Source organism: Manduca sexta, chromosome 19 (assembly GCF_014839805.1).
Source record: "Manduca sexta isolate Smith_Timp_Sample1 chromosome 19, JHU_Msex_v1.0, whole genome shotgun sequence".
Taxonomy (NCBI): domain Eukaryota; kingdom Metazoa; phylum Arthropoda; class Insecta; order Lepidoptera; family Sphingidae; genus Manduca; species Manduca sexta.
In genome coordinates, this window is record NC_051133.1 from 7465995 (window position 1) to 7488815 (window position 22821).

The 22821-nt window shown below is 32.0% G+C and overlaps 1 protein-coding gene and 3 non-coding genes across 4 annotated transcripts in view; 1 reads left to right on the forward strand and 3 right to left on the reverse strand.

Moving 5' to 3' along the window:
* Nucleotides 1-22821, reverse strand: part of LOC115444004 (monocarboxylate transporter 10) — a 109047-nt gene that overhangs the window by 44793 nt on the left and 41433 nt on the right. The gene's annotated exons all lie outside the window — the stretch shown is intronic.
* On the reverse strand, nucleotides 1687-1758 carry Trnag-ucc. Its single transcript has one exon. It is a non-coding gene; the product is annotated as a tRNA-Gly (tRNA).
* Nucleotides 2497-2568, forward strand: Trnag-ucc. The gene has a single exon. It is a non-coding gene; the product is annotated as a tRNA-Gly (tRNA).
* On the reverse strand, nucleotides 6683-6754 carry Trnag-ucc. Its single transcript has one exon. It is a non-coding gene; the product is annotated as a tRNA-Gly (tRNA).

A 22821-nucleotide genomic window follows, 5' to 3' on the forward strand; every position in this document is an offset into this window, starting at 1 on the left:
AGAAATAAGAAGCCAGACAGTGATAAACCGTAAATATTTATGTTCTAATGTATTTGTGTCACATAGAAGCTAATTTCTTGGGACTAATAAGTTTGTTTTTATTTAGACAGTAAATCCTTTGCCACTTGAAAGGAATAATATTTTTGATATTTTATTCGTTGTTTGGTACAGTACGGTTGAATACTGTACCAAACAACGGTTGAATTTTGTTTTGTCTGAAGCATAAAAATGAAGGCATATAAACGAGGAATTTGAGCATATTTTAAAATAACATGTGCACTTGACATGTGCCAATCGCTTTAAATGGAACATCATTTAAGATGAATTATATATACATATATTCATGAAATTATTCCTATTCAAGGTTTTGTAGCATTTTTATTCAATTTGTATACGTCATTTTTGTTATCATTTTCACTCGGGTAGAGATAATAATAATATAATATTTTTTTATATTTATTTCGGCAGAATTGTCATAAAAACAATACGGCCAATCACAAAAAAAAAATGCATATTGACAACTGCCAAAGGTTTAGATAGATGAGAAACGCTATCAATACACTATTTTACAATCCTGCAATGCAAATAGTAAACAGAGGAAAGCCACCGATACTCCCATAATATTATTTCCGTACAAGTTTTCTTGTTAGAAGTTGTTCGGAAATCGTTAGTCGCAATCCTGCGATTTCATCGCTGAATGCTCTCGTTGCATTGCGATTTTATATACAATAGCTTTATTTGCACCGGGTCGTGTTCATTTCAGTTTTATCTCTTTGGTCTTGTAAGAAAGCTAAGGCGTCGCGTTGCTCCCGATTTTTGACCTTATTTCAGAAAATGTGACGTGAAATGCATGCCTTTTCTTCAATGAGTTGTTGAAGAAATTGATGCCACTGACTGACGAGTCTCTACATTACTATCGTAGAGTTACTCGTCTATATATTTTCTGTGAAAATTCAACTAATCTCTAAAACTGAACTATTAAAGTAAAACTTAGCTTTCATATTAATATAATACCATAAAATGGGTATTAAAAAGAATCGTTACAAATTATAAAAAAATATATATATTTATTTTAAAGTTCCGCTAACTCATACACATAATGTTAAATTTCTTATCGATAGAACGATAATAAAATAAGTGACATAAAATTAACTGCTTCTATTTGTAGACCTGAATTTCCTACTGCGTCTGCAAATGTTCTCAAATCATTAGTATGCGTGTTTAATATTTTATAATTAATCTTTGGCAAATGCCGATATCTTGCTCTTGATGTATAATAAATATGACTGAATGCTAGGGTTGTGTGATTTATATAAAATATTTTTTAATTATTTTATAATTTTAATTTAAAAGTCTGTGTGGCTTTTATCGTATTCTGGCATGGCGAACTACGAAGTGACTGAATTCTACCAGACGATAAGATTCCGTCCAGATAATGTATCGAATGGCAACAGATGGATATCATATATTAAGATACTTAGTAGTTATAATAAATTACATTTTATGGAATCCAAACAATCTGTTGATATAGAATACCGTTATCGAAACATAAAAATACTCCTCAGATATTTTTTATTGGTATAAAATTAACAAAGCAACTCATATGGTCAGAAACAAATATTTTCTTGTAAATATATTTGGTACTATAGATATAGATAACGAAATATAAAACTGATTTAAAAAGTGTGCGTTGGCCGGGAATCGAACCCGGATCAACTGCTTGGAAGGCAACTATGCTGACCATTACACCACCAACGCCACTGTTAGAGATGCGTTATTTGCAATGCGCCTTTCTAAGTTTGCGCAATTCATAACAATACCAAGCAATCAAATATAGACACGTATTCGTTTTCGCAATTACAATCTCCTTAACGTTTTCCGTTTGCACAAAGCATGTACAAAATAAAATACAACAAAATAAACACTCATAATTATGTTTGCTCACTAATATTATAAGGGCACCACCTAAAGTCTGTAATATTGTTTGTAGATGATAATGACCTTACGATGATAAACCTTTGTATAGATTGTGAAAATCCTTCCTCGAATATAAATAATTTAATTTGATCATTTTGGTTGTCGAAAGCAGTGGCATCACAAGGAAAAGCTAGTCACTTTTATTATGGAAGGAATGCTCAGAATATTACGTATCACTCTGATAGTTCCACTTATTTAACGTGGAACGATTAAGAACACAGTAGGTAGTCAGTCTATCATAAGACGAACGGCAGCTTGATAATATTAGTCATGCTAGAATTTAGATTCTGAGTTTTAACACGACCCAACTAATTTATATACCGTTATTCATAATCAAATTAAATTAATGATCATAAAATGACCTTTTTTGAGTACGTCTATACATTAAGCCTTCATTCTTCTTTTAATTACGGGCATTTGTTTCAATATTGCTTGGTTTGAGTTTTTTGTACTTATGATGCAAGAGTAACAATGTAATCGGTGGTGAACGCTATGCTCCGCTAGTTTTACTTTCATCAGGCGTTGGTGGTGTAATGGTCAGCATAGTTGCCTTCCAAGCAGTTGATCCGGGTTCGATTCCCGGCCAACGCACACTTTTGGTCGTAGATAAGATTTTTTTAATATTTTGAAATATAACAGTTAAATATTACACAACATTTACTGTATTTTATAAACTTATTAAGTTTTATTTAATGAGGAATAACAAACAGTTGTACATTAGATACGGCCAAATAAGAACGTACATAAAATTTTATAAACATACAGCTATCTACGTTTTTCATAGAATACAAACTAAGTATAATTTTCAGGTACGAGCGAATAATTTATAATACTAAAGAAAAAAAAAGGTATTAAATATTATGATGCTTCTATATTGAATACTACCGACCCTGCAAACGATACCGCGCACGCAAATGGATCCGAAAAAATGTTGTTTCCTTCTCCGGTTCATACACAATCTTTTTGATGATTAACATGCTAGCAACAATATAATGTGTAAGTCAGAAGTCGCTTGATCCCAAACTCTTTACATGAATGTTTGAAAAAAGGAAGCAAATAATATATTCTGTGCAAATTTGAAAAACCTTTGCGTACAATGAATTTGCCAAGTTATTTACTTTATCTTAACAACTAAAAACATAAACATCTGCTTTTTAAACTCTTAAGAGAGAATTTTGAATGTTTTTAATATACTTTGTGGTTATTATACTGTTACTACGTCTAAAAGTATTTGTAGTGAAATTTACAATATTACAAATGAACAATTTGCATTTTTATTAGCTCACGAAGTTTTAAACTATATCGATACTTTTATTCTTGACGCATAGTGAATGAATAACGAAGATTTTTAGTTAGATGTTATAACACGGACGGAGTGCAGTTTACTTCATCATCTACTACTGCAATGATTTCAACTGCATGTAATTGAGTGAAATCATCTTTCGATCCGTTGTGTACATATAGCGAAAACTCGGCTCTTTCGATTTACTGCGGATCCCTTAATACGTTAGTATTTCTTTAATTCGTGAAATAGCGAGAGTGCTTATGAGCATAAAATGCTTTAAGCCTCTTTGCTAGCGAGACGCTCGCAAAGGGGCTTAAAGCATTTCTAGAACTTTTTAACATTGGTAATGCAATCCGAATCTTATTTACTTATTTAAATAGGTACATCAACAATACATAATATTATACTTAGCAGTCAAATATTCCTTACTTAGGCTTTATAACTAATACTCGCACTTAAGAAAAATATACAGCTAGCTTAATCTAAGGTAAATATAAATTTCGATCAAAAAGAACTTCTACTTTTTATTAAAAAACCCAGTGAAAATAGATGTTGTCTTATAATAAAATGTCTGAAATTGGAACGCATTCGTTGCCTACTTCTTAGCAGTATAAGTGTACAAAGAAACAAAATCTCCCTAGATTTCTACAACAGCGGCCACAGAGTATATATCTAAGCGTACCTACTGAATAGGAATTGCAGACATGCTGTCTCTTAATTACCTTAGGCTTTAGCAATGTTGGAGTATAGATAAGGAAAAAGTATACCAAAGTATGATAATAAAGCAATCATAAGACATTTCCATTACGGTGTGCTAATTTTACTTTGGGTTCTGCACTATTAATTATTTACAAAAAGATGCTCATTATGAAATTTTTATTGTCAATTGTCGCTATTATTAAGTAATTTTATATTTTGCATCTGGATATTTATAACAATATTTTCGTATACCTTCCATTTTTATATTTAAATCAATACTATTTTAGTACAGTAAAGTATTTATGTAAAAAGCAAAACTTAAATCTCGGGACGATATATATAAAATTACCTATGCTATAAAGGCTTTAATTCTGTTGAGTTAGAAATAAACGAACGAACATTAAATGTATTGTACCACTGAGTTATAAAATTACTTTAAATCTTCGGTTTTTTAAACCCATTTCATTCAAAGTTGACTGGTTTGTTATCTTTTATAGTTAGCTGTAGTTAAGTAAAATTTTTGAATCCGTTCCAAAGCACGAATGGTAGCGATATTATTTCCTACATTTGATTATTTGTCTTACCCAAATATATACGATTCGACGTTATTATAGTAATTTTACGAACTTAGAAATAGTTGACTAAATGAATATTTGAGGCAATAAATTTGAGCGTTGTGGCTTTTAATGTAATTCAATTGTGCTCAAGAACCAAGCCAAATACTAATAATGGATGACAATCAATATTCATAGTAGGATACATAAAGTAACAAAGTATACAGTAAATAGTTATCTATACTATTATATAAAACTGAACAGTTTGTTTATTCGTTTGAAAGCTTCAATCTCAGTAACTAATTTGGTCGAATTTAAAAATTCGTGTTTTTTAGATTAGTGTCCCATAGCATCTAAAATAATCGAATTAAAAGAGAAACCAAAAACTACCATTCCGTTTTCTGGGGTAGGTATTATTTTGTCACTTCAACGAACCGGAATTCCGTATCCATATGCGAGCATATTAAGTGGAAAATTCTCGAATGAAAAATAAAGGAAATAAAGACTCTTGCCCGGCGTCCGGCACATTCCACTGCTTTCGACACAAAGATAGAATAGTTCCGAGTCTCAAATCACTCTCTTTAATTTCTTCTCAAAATATTTTTTTTTATGTATATTGATCGCGATTGGATATTTTAAAGTTCCTGTCTGATATAGGCATAACAAAACATGTAAGCGTCTCTCTATATAGCCATTTGAGCTGCGGTAAGCCGACAGAAGCAGTTAACATGGCGACCATGCATACCAAACAAAAGTTGTATTCTATTCATCTTTTGACACATATAAATATAAAACCGGAAATCTGTTCTATTAAGTACCAATTAGGTACTTACTTTCTGTTTAAGCATTAAAAACAAAATTAATACCCTACAAAATTAAAAAGGCAAGCGTGAAGTGACAACCCTGACAAAGAACAAGTGTTTTTTCTTCGTGATCAGATAGTGATGTCTGTTATTATAAATGGTGGCGTTCCAGAATTTTAAGTCCACGTCTTAAAAAATTGACATGTTACTGTTATTATGCGGTGATATAAATCTCTTGTGCCGTGTCGACCACACGCACCTCCGATAAATGTTCATAATCATGCCCCAAACATTGCGTAGTGATTTTGAAATTATATACGTCATTGCTTTAAATCTGACACCACAGTTCCAGCCTGTTTCGAGAAATCAATTTAACTCAAAAATGCCATTTAATAGTTTTAACAGAACTTCGTCTGTTTGATCATGTCATAAACGCCTTTTTTATTTGCGAAGTCTGTCTGTATGTGATTATTTTGTTGCGTTAAATTTAATGAAACAGTTGCAACGAGCGCTGTAGGTCTCAATGTAATAACTACAATAAAAATATCTTTGATTGTCGGCATAGTTATGCAGCTCCGTAATGGATCTCACACCTTGTAATTTCTTGCTTTTAAATTTAATAAAGGCTAAGACAAGTGGTGCGATAATATTACAGGATTGTAAATATAGGTATGTACTTTAAAAAACAATCCTTATTGGCCGTACCTACTGTTACTTTTATTAAATTATTTTTTAACTTTTATAATTTAATTTTATAATGTATAACACAGATTATATACAAAACTACCACAACCTAACAAAAAATGTTTTATAGTTGTATTTTATTATTGGTTACGTAACAACTGTGTATCTAGACACGCGAACCTTTTATAATATTGATAAACTAAATGCCCCAGATGCATAACTTGTCCAAATATTAAAGTATAGAATTTCTGTAATGTAGGCAAACTTCACAACGAAAGCGAAATCGGTGAGGCCATTACGACGGTACACAAGGCAAATATCTTGGCTAAAGTAGGCGGAACGAAAGGATAACTGATAGCGAGGTCAATGAACCCATCAAGGGATGCGACGTCAACACAGCCCTCGCATTACGTCATTTTACGGGTTATTTATTAATATAATTTTGTACGTGATAAGAATATGTCGTGATGTAATAATAAGATAGACATGTGATTAAATCGGTAGATTTTAATTTCTGATATCGTATTTTTATCAATTGTAATTAAAGCAATTGCGTGTGACTAAATGAAAAATTGCTTTAAAACTGCTTAGTTCAAATTACTAATTAGTATTATTCGTAATAATATCTACATCTAGGGCCAGGTAATTTACTTCTTAAAATATTGGCAGCAACAAAAGTGTGCGTTGGCCGGGAATCGAACCCGGATCAACTGCTTGGAAGGCAACTATGCTGACCATTACACCACCAACGCCTGATGAGAGGCAAACTATCAGAGCATTGCGTCCATAGCGAGTGATTACGTCTATTGTAAGTGTTTAATTTATTGCTGATAACAGATTTGAATGTTATTATATCCAATTGTTTCTTACTTAAAAACATATTTTGTGTGCTTGTAGGAAAAATATGTCTATTTTAAGGTTCTATTTGTTGAAAAATTTTATTGAATTGAAAACCTATAACACATATTTTAATTGTTGTTTAGAAATAATAATAATTATTCTTATACATTGCTTTGACGTATCATAAGTGCAACTTTGTTCGCCTACGTAATAAATAAAGTATTTTATTATATATTCTTTTTTTATCAATACTCATTTTAGAATTCTTTGCTTGTCACCTATATTCAAATTACTATAATAAAAGATGAATTACCTTCGCCCTACGCAAAATATGAAAATCACTTATATGAATAGCAAATATTATATTTTATCTTAATAAATAAGAGGATTCATTAACGTAGTCAGTGGATTCTTAGTAATGTTATTTTCGCTTGGAAACTTAAAGCGTAGTGGGCACCCACGCGTTTCTAGCAGACTTCACAAGAAAACCTATAAATATTTAAATAATTATACCTATTAAATAAAAAGGGTTTAGTTTGGTTTGGTTTGCAGTTTCTTTAATTCAGAGATAAAATAATTAGAAGACAAAATTGTATCTAAAGAATATCTATCATATTTTAATGATATCTACTATTCAGGTCGCTGTTCTGGTATTCAGTTTGACTTCTATGTAAAAAAAAGATAATATATTTGTGTTTTCTTCCCCTGGAAAGAGTAAAGTGTGATTTACACTTAACAAACTTTTTGCCATAATAATGTTACTTACGCTATAGTTATTTTAATACGGTGGGTCGTGGATAACTACTTTTACGTAGGTATATAATAGAGTCTGTAACATAATTTTCGAAATAAACGTATCTTACTTTTTATCTTAACCTATCTTTATATATATATACAGCGGAAGAGTTTCTTTGTTTGAAAGCGTTAATCTCCGGAACTACAGAACTGATTTCGAAAATGTTTTCATTTATAGGAAGCTCCTCAATGCTATAGGTTACTTTTTATTCCAGAAAAACTTAAACGCGAGCGAAGACGTAGGCAGAAACTAGTATTTAATATTCGTTGGCTCTGTTTTTAAAAACAGTAACTTCCATTGAACCAACAACAGCATTAGTTGCCGACAAATAAAATGTAGCCCACTCAGTGAACTGTTAAATCTTGATTTTTTCAGCTCATTGAATAAAGGTTTTTGGGACCAGATTTCATCTGTACACAATGCGGCCCAACATGAAAAACATTATCATGCTTGTAATACTCTTGGGTCTTTTTATAATGCCTATACATACTTTTTTAGTTATAACTGTGTAGTGAGTTTAATAATTTATATTTTTTTTTTCATGCGGTGTGCATTCATTCTATTGAAGTTTAATTGTGAAGCGGTCAAGAACTAGTGTGGTGTTGCAAGGATATTGTAATCAATAGGTATTTGAAGCATTAAGAGATAGAGAGCCACCGCCCGGCTATTACTTCTAAACGAGCAAAGTGCTCGTGTGGTCATTCAGATATATGAAGAATCAATCGGTGCCGTACCCTAAGATGTTTTTCACATACTCTCATTCCTCGTAGAGCCGTTGATCCTGCGTCTGATTTCTCTTGCCGAACTATGGGAGTGAAGCAACAGAGAGAGCTCCTGTGTATCGCGCATACTTCTGCACTATAATATCTCCTTTGTACCTGGCTGATCTCCGTTGATTGGCCGCCGTAGATTAAATTCGGGTAGGAGGTATTCATTCATATGCAGAATTCGACAAATTCGATATTTCTCTTTAATGAATCACGAAACTATCCCCCATGTTATTCAGAATGTACAGTTCCTTTTATTCTTATGAATCACTTCAATATTTAGTTGTACTTGCGATACATTGTTCGTAACAAAGCCTGAGGTTTAAACGAAAGGTTATTTTGCATTCACGTTCATACTAAATCTACATGATACAGACACATAAGTGGGTGTCATTTGAATGGTAGGCTTAACAATAGGCTCTCAGACACACCATTCCAGTGTCGGTCTGTTCACAAACTATTCACATTTTACTTATATGTAAATCGCTGTGTATTAAGGAACCATGTCGAATTAAGAAGTACAAAGGGACAGATTATTCGTGTATGTTATCTTTGCAGGCTGTGTTGATAAGTAGTATTAGCAAAGGCTTGTTGTTTTAACAATAGTTATTACCGTCAATTTAGTGAATGTTTAGTGACATTGATGTAATATATAAACAGTTAGATTTATAAGAATTTTGTATTTATGTAGCTACATACCAAGAGTTTGTTTTTGAGCAAGACATTGTTTTTTCTCTTTAGGGATTGAACGCGGAACATCTGAAATAACTGTTCCGATTCCGATAATTTTTATACTAGATAATATGAAGCTTCCGATAATTTTTATACTAGATAACATGAATAATATGAATGATCCTGGAATGATATAAATTTCTTTTTTTTATTTGGGGAACAAATTAGACGCGGACGGAGGTACAAGTAGACACTAGTATATTTTAAAATTCCGTTGCCTTTTTACATTATCATTCCCAATTTTCATTATATTTTGTAATGCAATACAAATTAAAATGCGCAATAAATTTTATAAGCATCAATAGGATAGAAATACCTACGTAGTATATTTTATAAAGTGTCAATAAATATTATTTATAGGTAACGAGGTTAACACAGGCAAAATAAAATCAGATTTCAAATAGATACATTCAAATAGTTCATACACAACTCTACCTTCAAAACATAACTTTGTAATATCAAATTCAGCATTTGCGATATCTATAACGATGGCCGCAGACATTACCACAAAGAAAACACGATTCTGCCAAAGTGGCAACGTGAAAAATTATGCAAACAGAAGCGCACATCTAAAACGCTCGTTATTTCGCTGACGGTACAAAAACTCGGAGAAAATGTATTAAAAAAAACGTCGAGGGCGGTCGTCGCCCCACCATATCACGTCTCCCGCCTCTCTTATTTGATAAATAACCGCCCAAACTATAAATCACTCTTACATTCGGGCCGTATTAAAAATCTATGTTCGAGTGACCGAGTGGGCTGCTCCCTCGTCGCGACAGGAAGCCTAAACGACAGTTTTCATTGGTTTTATTGCTTTTTGTTGTTTCCTTGTTTGTTTCAATTCCGATGTCAATGGGCTTTATTGACCGCAAGTTACAATATCAATCGGGGGACCATGTTTACGAAATAAATTTAGTTAAGTTTTTAATAGTTTTTTTTTTTTTTTTAAGTAGATAAGACCATATAGTTTATCATAGTTGTAAATCAATAATAAATATTATTTTTTATATCTCCCAAAAACATAATCAATATACTTTTTCTGTTTTAATTATGGTCTGATAACGTTTACTAATATTGTTCATATGTTTAGTTTTCTTTTTTTGGCAAATTGAGATTTAAAATTAAGTATCATAACCGAAATAAGTTTAACTTGTAAATAAGTTATAAATAAAATACCAAAAATTGGAAATTTAATTCATCATCAAGTAGCCAACGATTTTAACAAATAAGAAAGAAGCTTTATCGTTGTTTGTTTCACAAAAGTTGTGCATGTCCAAGTTTTGTTTAGTCTAGATAGTTGGCCAAATCCTTATCTAATGGATATAACTATAAATGATAGAGTTTGTTCGTACTTGTGATAAACGGCTGCGCTGATAAAGTCCACCGATGCAGAATATCCTATAAAGACCCTTGTTAGTTGTTACGGATTTTTATAAACGAAGTACATTGTACACGCACACACACAGTGACAGTTTAACATGCATAATGTAATTGAAATATTTTATTACCAAAATAAGTAAGTAATATATTTTTTTATGATTCTATCCTTTCATTACAAAATAGGATTATGAATAATGCATTAAAATATAAAGTAAGTCTGATGATAAAAGTATACAAGCAAATGACAAATTATAATAACATAATTTATGTGTAATGTCAATTTATGTGTTGAATAAAATGAAACATAATACGATATTATTTATTTTTCTACATTTTATTCAAGATAACAGTAACCTTTAATTTTATTGTATTAACGTTTTTAACTGCCCTGAATCTTACCCTAATTGATTTGTCTGTATTGTGAAGCGTAAGAAATTCATTAAATTATTTATTTTGACGCCAGAAAAACCCTATAGTACTTGTGAAGGAGGGTGAAAGACCTAAGACTAGATGTATTCCAAATTTATTTTATTGATGAAAAATTTGTTTCGCTAAGAAATTTAAATCTTTTATTTTTCAGTGCGATAAATTAAACGAGCGAAGAGGTTAATTTAGCTAGAACCATCGAAGCATCACGATTAAACTTGGAAATATTATAATTTTCTAAGCCCCTACTTATGCAAATCTACAATTTTTAACTGAATGCATTTCCAATACTTACTAAGCATAACCAGTTGAACAATTATAAATCATTCTAAACTTCCACATGCACAATATTATTAATCTTCTTTATTTTAAATGCATTTTCTAAAATTTTTATAATATTTTAAAAATATAAATGCATACATCAATATTAAAAATGGTTAATAATTATTTTTGAGAAATCCAAATAAAAATTAATACTTTACTTGATTTTTTTATGATGAGTGCATAATTTTCAAATATCATTGGAATTACGGGTTACTTAAATACTAATTCGCGACTCTACATTTTATAGTTAGGAATTCGGTTCCCAACGCCATCTATGTTTTCTAACTTACAACTTGTAAAGAGAAAGTTTGGTAGATGAACTTTACTCCGAACCATCATTTCCTATGCTAGCGAGTGTTTGTGTAAGTCAGTTTAAATGTAGATGGCGCTGTAATAATAAATGTAAAATTTTTCACATAAACCACTATGCCATCTCAATAAAATATAAAAAAAAAAACATTACCAATTTAATTAATTATATTAATATGTATATTGTGTAGTTTTATATCGTCTAAAATATTTGTTCATAGAATAAACCGGAAACAGCAACGTCAATATAACTTAGAAACCCCTTTACATAATTATTCAATACATTCATTTATTTTTCTTCAATCCATTCAACTATATTTGACTGACAGTTTTTATAAAATATAGAAAATACAAGGATTAAAAATAGGAAATAAAAAGAAACTTTTGACTACAAGTAGCTTGATTAAAATATTTGAAACTAATAGTCTGACTTGTTCTGAACATATTGTGCAAAGGTTTCTGAATTATTTATAATCTTTCACAAAACATACATTGGCACTTTTTAAACCGTCACTTATCCTGAATGTCAAGGCACTGGAACAAATGGACTCATCATCTGCAAAGTGCACTCAGCGCTGCTCTCGTACCAACTGTTACAAACGCTTCTCTTCATTTATTGCACACTGAAAAATACTCCCTTGGATTTTTTTAATGATTTCTGGATATAAACAATAAATTAGTCCCAAACTTTATTTACTCCAAAAACTTGAATAAATTGTACTTTGTGTTTAGGTTATCCAAGATATCTCAAACTTGATTAAAGGTGCGTAAACGTTTTTTTTTATTTACATTATTTTTGGAATTAGGAAGAGTTTTTTAAACAGTCAGTAATGTCTTAAAAATTAAGATATTAATCAGAAAAAAAACTTGAGTTATACATTTTTTTATATATTTTTAACATAAAGTACCTGTTTTGTTAATTTATTAGTATTTAGATACGATCAAAATGATAATATTCATGCACACTATTCCCTCTTTGAAATTTATTCCAGTTGTACCAAGTTACTTACTAATATATTTTGTCTAAAAACAATGAAACCCGGGGCAGTTCCGGCAGTGTGATTTATATTCAATAATTTGCAAACTCACCGGTCTAAACTTAACGAAACAATTGTTCTCAGTTCGGCAATTCATTGTGAAATGTCGAGATTGTGACTTACAAATTTCAAATTTTTGCCGTCTCTTGATATATGATTATTTAAAAGTTATTCATGGGCTAATTTACATGAATATTTTAAATAGGTGTGAAATCAATCAAAATTCAGCTAAGTTAATTTATAGGCATAATAATAATAATATCAGCCCTGTATTAGATACTTGCCCATTGCTGAGCACGGGCCTCCTCTACTGCTGAGAGGGATTAGGCCTTAGTCCACCACGCTGGCCTAGTGCGGATTGGTAGACTTCACACACCTTCGAAATTCCTATAGAGAACTTCTCAAATGTGCGGGTTTCCTCACGATGTTTTCCTTCACCGTTAAAGCGAGCGATAAATTCACAAAGAATACACACATGATTTTAGAAAAGTCAGAGGTGTGTGCCCTTGGGATTTGAACCTGATGACATTCGTCTTGGCTGTCCGTTCCACACCCAACTAGGCCAGCGCCGCTATAGGCATAAGTCCGTCTTAAAATATTATATTATATAATCTCAGTCACTAAGGCTACATACCTGGATGTATCCAATATTGTAATATTATTTACTGTTTTGAGATTTTAAAGGATTTTACTTTGTAATTCTGGTTAATAGAAGAATTACTAGTAACTCGATTCCTAGGCTTCGTCATTTGAGCATGTCTTGTTTTTATTATACAAATAATAAATATGTATTATAAGTAAAATAAAGTAACAATAAGCATCATGAATATATTATTGTATTATCAGCAAAACATCAGGCCAATAAACAGTGACATGTTATAAATAAATTTGACATATTGAAAGCAAAACAATTAAATTTTAATGACGTGTTTCAATAATTGAAAACCGATTTATAACGAAGAGGATAAAGTTAAAAGTTAATTGCTTTTGTTGATCCCATTTCATTGTGTTCAGCGATAAATACCTATTTTGTATTCGTTTGTAAACCTTTGAAGAGAGAAGGATTAAATTAGTTTAGTCTCAACTAATAATGTTATAATTTTCGTAATAATCTGTCTACAAAAAACAGATACAAAATCTGGCATTAAAAAGTATACGGATAAGTCAGACCTCCTGAGGCAGCGTAAATGAACATTAAAGTTTTAAATTGCCGAACTAGAGAACCTTGTTACTTAAATACGAAATTTAAAAAACCTACAGCCAAAAAAACGCTTAGGTCTGAATATTGAGGTACTACTATTTTTTATTGTAATAAGGCGTTCTCAGTAATAGATGCCCGGTTTCCAGCAATGGGATAGTATACGGGGCTTATTACTACGACTATTATTTCTGTGTTTTGAGCTCATAATTCTATTATGAAGATAATATTTAATAACCTTGTAGTTAAAGTACGCCTGGAAGATGGAACCTAAGAATGAATTGCCGCACCCTTATTCGTCTTGGAGTGGCCTTAAAAACGACTTGCTGGCCATAATTTCGAATAGAATATTAATTATTGCATCCGCCTTAACAATATGTGCTCTTATAGTACACGTTGAAAACATAATCATGGTTTTGTATTAAATCGTATAAATACATCATTAAGTTTTAGGTTCACTTCTCGCTTGGCAACAGAAGTCTGTTTTTAAATCAAAATATTAATGGCTACAAGGGATTATATAAGTACAATCCTTCACCATGCCATAAGAAATAACGTCAAAAGGTCATAAGTGGATGTCATAGTTGCATCTCTACATATTTCTTCAGGGATAAGCGTGAGTGTGTACAATAACAAATTGATAGAAAGAGTTTTCTATAATCGTATGGAAGTTGGTGTAATAAACAGCAAACCAAGTACCCCCTTAACATCTCGAGTAGATTGTAAGTGGCACTCGAAAGATTCCGAGCAACCGTCTTAGCCTCGTGGTTGGAAAAAAATCTCTTATTATAACCATACAATAGAGGTAGAAAATTGACATAAAGAATAGAGCGTAGAGTTGTAGGATTGGAAAACATTTTTTAATTTCATACGACACCATTAGTATTCCCGTTAGGGGCTGATGAGGTTTAAATGTCAAATATGGTAAGAAAAGATATTAAAAAATAAAAAAAATCTCTTGTCATTAACAATACTATACACACATATATGTATACACAACACAAAGATAAGTAGCTTCATTCTTATCTTCCTACTTATAAAATACTGTATGGCAGTTAAATGTAATTTTGACTTATAATTATTGTAGCTACTATTTTAGACAGTACTTTAGTTTTCTTACTTCTTATATTCGTAAATACAAAGTATAAACTCTAAACAATGTAGTTAGTTATACAGTTATCTACGATATTTATAATTTCTTTATTCGAAAAAAAAACATATTTTTTAATGCGTTAAAAATATTTATTTTGGAATGTTAATGAATTTATTTTGGTAAGCACGTCCATATTTAGCATTCGTGAAGTTTATGAACGTTATTTTGTTACTACATCAATCAAACGGTATTCATAATTCATACGAAGAAATTCCTGGTAATTTTTCGAGGACGAAAATTTGTTATTTACCGAGCTTGAATATAAAATTATGAATTCATTTACATTTGTGTTGTATCTTACTTGAGTATTTTTAGAGCAGTTTAGTTTAATACATCACGGTGTTTTACCTGAATATAAGTAGAATTCGCTGTGCCACGAAATGCATTTGAATTTAATTACGGCAGACACCTAATAGTCACTCATAATTAGTAACACAAATTAGATTATTATCGCAAAATGGTGGATCACACAAACGTGTGAATCGACGTTACGGTCTCTTCTTTCAAACCCTGTTCATTTATTGCTGTACCATGGCTGTCCTAAAGTCTTTTATGGGTTTCTTGATGATTAAACCATTGCCTTAAATGTGGCAACATTACAGTTAAGTTAAATAATTAATTCCTAAGACCACATAGAATATTTTTTAAAAACAAATATTATATTTGATACACGAGATAAATTGCCATTAATTTTGTTTCATTTCATTTTTCTTATGAAGTAGAAAATATTTATTTGCAATACAATCACAATTTTGAATAACATATTATAATAATTGTGATGACTATTTTGCTTGGAAAAGTTTAATATTATAGTGATTCTGTACACCTAATGTTGTCGTTAAGTTTGATGAAAGCTAATTCCAAAAAAAATAAATTAAACATAATGTAAATACAACCTTTGGTCATTCAAGGCAGAAAAGTTTAAGAACAGTGACCACGGAAGTAAATTATAGTACCAAAAGGAGACCTTCGATTAGGTACAGGGTTAATAAAGTTTTCGGACAATCGACATAGCGCCTTAAGACTGGTGAAACCAACATTATCGTCCCACTCGCCCCCCATATGGTGGTAGCGATAACGCGTTTTTGTCCCGCGAAATAAAAAGGGTTAATAAAGTTGTTTTGGCGCTAGATATGAATTTATTATGTAAATAAATTAAACGTTTGGATATGCCAAGCAATTATTGTAAATTAAATGAAATGATGAATCAGATATACAGGGTGGATTTTTAGTCATGCAGCAATAAGAGCGGCTATCTGAACTGCTGTATATACAAGAAAACTCTCTTAGAAGACAATCCATCATGTTTGAAGATATTAAGATCTGCATTCATACATTTTGAAATATGTGTTCAATCAATAAAAACGGGCATTTTAATCCATCTTGTATATTTGGAATATAATCAGGTTGCTCAAGACGTGGGTTAGACCTATCGTGACTTCCGAATATAATAATGAGGAAAGTTAGTAAAGTTGTTTAAATATAATATTATAGAAGTAAACGTAAAAATCAGTTTCATGAAGGTTAATAGGAGATCTTTTGACTCCCTTACTTATACGGCTATCGAAGCTGTACTTCGAATAGAACGCCTGTAATTGCAAAAATACAGATTCGTCTCAATAGACGGAATACGGCCCCTTTAAGTACCTTAATCGTTTTCATCTAAGAAATATACAAAGATATATTATTTTCTGGAAACTATATTAACAAGCGCGGAATCATAAGCAATAGTAGTGAGAATAAGTTTAAATATTATGCATGACTCTGCTTTTCTCTCAACCCTATTTCGCATTTATGTATGATATACGACGAGATGGCAGGTAGTAGGAGCCTGGTGACCTTAATAAAAATGTTTTTAGGGTTGTCAATTATTTTATGTATTATGGTATAATCATTATGTGATGTCCCGTCGTGATCTGTATATTATGAATGACTATATCAAAAAGATTATATTAAGAACTCAATCGTGTACATTGCGGACGAAAGACAAAACTGAGTAGAATACCTCGTGATTGAAGTAAGTTTTAGTGACTTTTGTAACAAAATGGGCAAATAATAACTACTGTAATAATATCAAATATATACCGCAAAGTACAAAGTACTCTTATATATTTGTTAATTTAGCAAATATTTTGAAGGAATTCGTTTTACTTTATGATTTTTATAACCTACAGGTGTCGATACCATGCAGCAACAAAAGTAAACAAAAACCCATCTAAAAATTGTCGTTGAAATTTTGCGCCAATACGCGATAAAAGTTATCAATTTAGTTCCATTCTATGAAAATACTTCAATTACTCGCCACAAAAGCAAACCAGTACAATATAGACGAACTCTATTATATACAGCCGTGTAAAAACAATTTAAGTATTTCAATAAAGAAATTAAGTGAAACTGGATTAGTCTAAAGTAATATAAATATTTCGAAGTTAAATGACGCTTGCACCGTGTACTAATTAGTTTCTATCCTTTAATCTTGTCATGCATTGGCAGCCCTGGACGAGGACCGTTTGTTTCATTTGGCACAATCACTTTACTTCCATATGAGTGCACTCGTATCTGTCGTCACAAATCCTGCGGCACTTTACGTAAATTTTTCATTTTGTCTAAAGTAATGTGAATTTTGATATGGAAAAATGACATTTATTGTTATTTTTTTAATGCTGGTGTATTACGTGTTGCTTATGATAGGTAGCAACGAGGAAAAGAAATTACTAAGGGGTGCGTTTTAAATAGCAACTTTAATATATAATTGAAAATTCAGTGCTGCTTAAAAAGTATTTTATTTGCAAACATTTCAAAGTAACCACTTTTGATGTCTCCAAGTTTTTGCAGACTCAGGTTTTCTTATCATTTAATTATTCAGTTCATGCATAATTACCTACTTTCATGCATAATTAGTATCCACAATTTTGCGCTATATCAAGTAGATACCCACACGAACGCCGTTCATTTACAGAGGGGCAGACAGAGGCGCAATTAGTGCACATTTTTTCCTATTTGTTCCACTATTCTGTCCTATTATAAATAGGCAAGCCTAAGTAAGGCCAATCTAACGAAATAACATTTATCAAATCTTTGAAGCCGCTAAGACCGGTTGTGCACAAAAGGATTAAACAAATGCTTTTCTTATATGCGGCTATGGTGAAATGACCCTACTGAACTTGATAGTAAGCAGACTGAAGTCTAGATGGAGTGACGACTGACGAGAGATGATTGCACTTCGCCAGTCGACGCAATTATGCCAGCGTACACTAGATAGATAATTACCCTCACCTCTTCGTGTAGTGGAGTAAAAACTATATACAGATTCATTATATGTCAAAATTAATTACTTGTTTTAATGATGGGTTCCTAGAATTTTATTTGTAAACCATCTTTAGCTCACGTTCCGCCCTCATGCAAAGCCTTGATGTCTATTATTGTTTTTCCACTAACTTTGAACCCTTAATTAGCCCTTTAGAAGTTAAATGTTATAATGATATTTCATGTTCCTTACTAACCTTTGTGTGAAATTTCAGCTTTCTTGGGCCAATGATTTGGATTGGGCGACGATGAGCAAGTGATTTAATAAACATACTATCAACTCGGATATATACTGTCCCACTACTAAGCACGGGCCGCCTTCACTAGTGAGAGAGATTACGCCTTAGTCCACGACGCTGGCCTAGTCAGGATTGGTAAACATCACATACCCTCAAAATTTCTCGGGTATGTAGGTTTCCTCACGATGGTTTCCTTCACCGCTAAAACAAGCAATAATTCACAGAGAATATACACATAATTTTAGAAAAATTAGAGGTGTTGCCCTCGGGATTCGAACATGCGGACGTTCGTCTTGGCAGTCTGTTCCACAACCAACTATCCCCGTTATATAATATAGGTACAAAGAATATTATAAAACGCTTACCCCCTTATTCATAGACGTTTTTTATCTAACGACCGAGTAAAGCTGTGATAACAAGTCTGTTTCTTAGTGCTGACGGCATGGCAGTCTTCTCAGTGCGTAGACATAGGGCCGTTGTGATTGGCTAATATTGAGATACAACAATAATAGCCAATCACAACGGCCCTATGTCTGTTTCTCAGTGCCGCTGGGCACTGAGAAACAAGCTTGTTATCACAGCTTTACTTCGTCCTTAGATAAAAAACGTTTATGAATAAGAGGGTTAGGCTTATAGCACTGTCTACAGGGAGTTATATTGTCGTAGTGTTAGTCCAGCTTTACCTATTATAAACTAATAAAAAAACTGAAATGTGAGGAGACTTTAAAGGATTATTTGGATCATTAATATTTTCGGCCCATAGATAAAACACATTGAAGCACTTTGTCCCTTTATCAACAGGTTTAACAATAACTAATCTATGCCGAAACTGATGCGTATATTGGCCAAATAAAAAGAAATATAGAGACTTGCGAAAAGAACAATTATAGCTTACGTGAAACAACGACGCTTTACCAAGTCTGCAGTTGCTAAACACTCTACGAAGGTTCTAATCATTTTTAGTGATTAGACAAGCCTTAAATCCTTGCCTAAGAACACCGATTCCCACCTTAGACGATTCGTGTGGCTATTGAAATTAAATAACATCCGAATTTCAATAGGAGGGATGGTTGGAAGCTTGCACAGACCTAGGAGCCTGTTCTACATTTTATTAAATTGGAACCTAAAAGACCAGCTGCCAGGCTCCAAGATACTGTGAGCTCATTCTGCGTAGATTGGACTGTCAATAGCTAAATCAAATAAAAAATTGTATAATTGTGAAATGTAGGTAGATTTTGAAACTTTGACTTTTCGGATGTGCAAAACCTCAGATCCCCTCTCCGTAACCGAGAAGGCTGCGGTCTTCGAAATGTCGGGAGAAAATTATAATATATAAATAACCGCGATAAAATTCGTATAATAGTTTTATTTCAATGTTAGACAAATAGCTTTATAAGAAAGGTATAGGAATGTTATAGCGGTGCTGGACCGAATGTACCACTTGATGCTGATAGAATAAAATCCAATTTTGCGGAACTAAAAAAAAATATTTTCTTGTTTAGACTCTTTTTGACCGATGGAGTAAATAATAATTGAGAATTAATTTCATAATAGGTTAAAAACATTCATAAAAGTTATGAATGTATAACCTACTCTAATCTGATATTGCATTATGGTGTGTATTCAAAATGTGTACCGCAACGTTAATATACTTGACTATTGTTACTTTAAAGAATTTGTGACACTTCAATCGAAGCCATTTTAAATCCAATTTTCTTTGCAAAAAATATTGGATAATGTGGCGAGATATGGTAGCTATAAATTAGTGAATGAAAATCCAATGTTCAGTTAAAGTTTGAAGGTCGATTACCTGCTCTAGGTAGCTTGTACCAAGTAGGGGTAACATTATTTACAAGTCGTAAATTCGCCGTAGCTCTTGGGGCGACCCGACATTTCGGGGCCTAAAGTATGGCTGGTTAGTACATGCCAGTTTTAAAAAATAAATCGAATTTTAATAAATCGTTTACAGTGTGCAATTTAAAGAGGTTTTAATTTTGTTTCAAATCCTTTTTCAATGTCTACCGTTTTTAGATTTCAAATGTTTGAAAAGATAGTATTATTTAATTTATCAACTTGTTTTATGTTTGCTGGTATAATATTGAAGACCATACAAAAGGGTTTTTTTTTTCAATTAAAATATTTCTTCGTCCATTAATCTATTATTTAAGATAATTAATTAGGTACGATTTTGACTAAGAATAGAAAATGTCTAAGAAAATATTTTGTTTTATAGAATTTTATCCGTTTAAAAAGGTTACAAGCCATAGTTACACCAATGCATTGGTTTATATTTTATATATTAAAATATTAGAATATTATAAAAACAGATATGCATAATGCGTAAACCCTATAATAAATACGAAAGATAAGCGTTAAACAGTAAATAGATTTAGGCCTTCCCTGCACTGGAGGGGCATACCATATAATTTATAGTGGTCCAATGGATATTCCCTACGTCAGAAACAAAGGACGAAAATTACATCCTTCCACATAAAATACGCTTTAGCCATGACACTGACGTATAAAAAAGATTTTTTATTTTACGACTTCATCAGACCAAAGTCGAAAATGAGATTTCTTTCCATTTCAAATACGTTAGGATTAAGTGTTTTTATCAAGGGCACGTTCTGTGGATTTAAAGTTAAAAAATTACTTCTCAAATTGAATTAAACAGCGTGTGCTCAGTTTGAAAGGGAATGTTTTATTGACGTGTCACGTTTAAACATATCGTTTTCGCGTCGTTGCTTCAACGGTGCGGGACACTGCTATTAGATTTTAAACAATCTTTGGTATTAATTTATTGTGCATATAGTTTATTTTTGCTTAAGTGTTACTTTGAGAAAAAAGACTGTTAGCGGAGGCGATAGTTGTCCAATTTAGAAAGTATATGCTATTTTGACTACATTAATTTGGTTCCTTACAAAAAATATCTTCAATGATTATAACTTACATATATTATGGCGTGTAGTTTTTATTTTTTTTGCTTGTTTATTTGTATTATTTAATGATACATTTTGGTCAAGGCAAAATATGAGTCCGAAAATTAGCAAAACAGTAGTCACAATAAAACTGATTAATCGGTTCGTTACTCCAATGCGGTAAGTCAGTAAAGAAACTTTGAACATAATTTAGACCGAACATTGTGTGGTCAAAGCGTAGAATTTAATTAGTTCGAATGGGCTTTCATCTGAAATTGATAAATAGCTGATCACGTGGAAGTATACGCGCCTTTGTGGAAATATCTCAATGTACATAATATTATTATTTACCTTAGTTGTAGTGTAGGCATAATTTGTTATTTTTTGGAAGAATATAAAGTGTCACAGAATGCAGAGTAGTACTTACTACGTAATTAAGGGTAAGAATTTTTTATCGGTTTCATTAAAGTCTCATTCCAAAATAATATATTATTTATATTGTATACTAGTTTTTGTTTGCGGCTTCGCACACGTGAAAAAGATTTTCCGGGATAAAGGTCCCGCTTTATATTTTCGTAGGATAAAATGGGGCCTATATAAGTTAGACCTCTTGAAATACATCGATGAAAACTGCATTCATTTCCACGCAGTAGTTATTGCTTGATGCGTGTACAAACATATAGACAGACAAAAATTCTAAAGACTGTTGTTTTGGCTTCTTTTGCTCTAATAAAGCCCCCCATATTAGTTTTAATATCTATAATGTACAGATATCGGCCTATTATTATTTTACTATACGTAAAGAATCCCAAAATTACGCTCTGAAAGATATTATTATTTTTATTATTTACCTACTTGGCTAAAGTCATCATCGAAAATAAATCAGGTGTTTCGAAAGTTAGAAAAATATGACAGTAATAATTTAATTGCGTGTTTTTGTTAAGGTATCGGAAGGGACCAAATCTCTAAGTATATACTCAAGAATATTTTGAAAATATAGATACATAAGATCTTCAATACTACACTACACATAGTGTAAATGTTGAAGAGCTTAAAGGGAAATGTATTCATGCGTGCGTCTAGTATTGCTGCATCGTTAGGCTTGCACACACCGAACGTGACAGACTAAGCGCCCCGAGATTACATAAATGCTTGAATACCCATGTATGTAGCGATGTTTCGGGGTATCAGTAATAGTTGTGGATATAGCTAAATTTAGTCTATATTATGAATGTCTTTATCATGGCTCGACTTTTTTGAGTAGGCGTCCCTGCTGTCAACACCGGGGAACCTGCGAATGGATGCTGGAATTCCTCGGCTTAGCGACTTGGGCCCTTGAAGTCTCCAAGGGCCTGTGGGAAAGTAGGGAAAGCAGAAGGGGGAAGGATAGGACC